Source organism: Salvelinus sp. IW2-2015, linkage group LG7 (genome assembly GCF_002910315.2).
Source record: "Salvelinus sp. IW2-2015 linkage group LG7, ASM291031v2, whole genome shotgun sequence".
Lineage (NCBI taxonomy): Eukaryota > Metazoa > Chordata > Actinopteri > Salmoniformes > Salmonidae > Salvelinus > Salvelinus sp. IW2-2015.
The window spans coordinates 5572672-5573049 of NC_036847.1; positions in this window are offsets into that span (position 1 = coordinate 5572672).

The following is a 378-nucleotide window of genomic DNA, read 5'->3' on the forward strand; positions in this document are numbered from 1 at the left end:
GCCACAGGCCCGTCCTTACACACAATCACAAGGACAAACCTACACCAGATACACCCATGGCATTTCATTCATCCATCTTTAGCCATGTCTCGTTATGTCCACTGTAATTACTTAGACAGCTCTTTAACTCCTCGCTCTTTAACTCCTCACTCTTACTTCACTGCTTTTCACAGATAACCATTTTACCCTCAGTTCTATTTGACATTATACTGCATCTATCACATGCATCACGACTCTATTCAATTCTGTCTTTGTTCCCCATCCAAGGCGATAGAACGGTCATTCCCAGTGTAACCCAGACACGGGCATTCACCACATAGCTTCTTTGCACAAATACACAGTTACAGTTTATGAAAATATTAACATGGGTATTTGCCT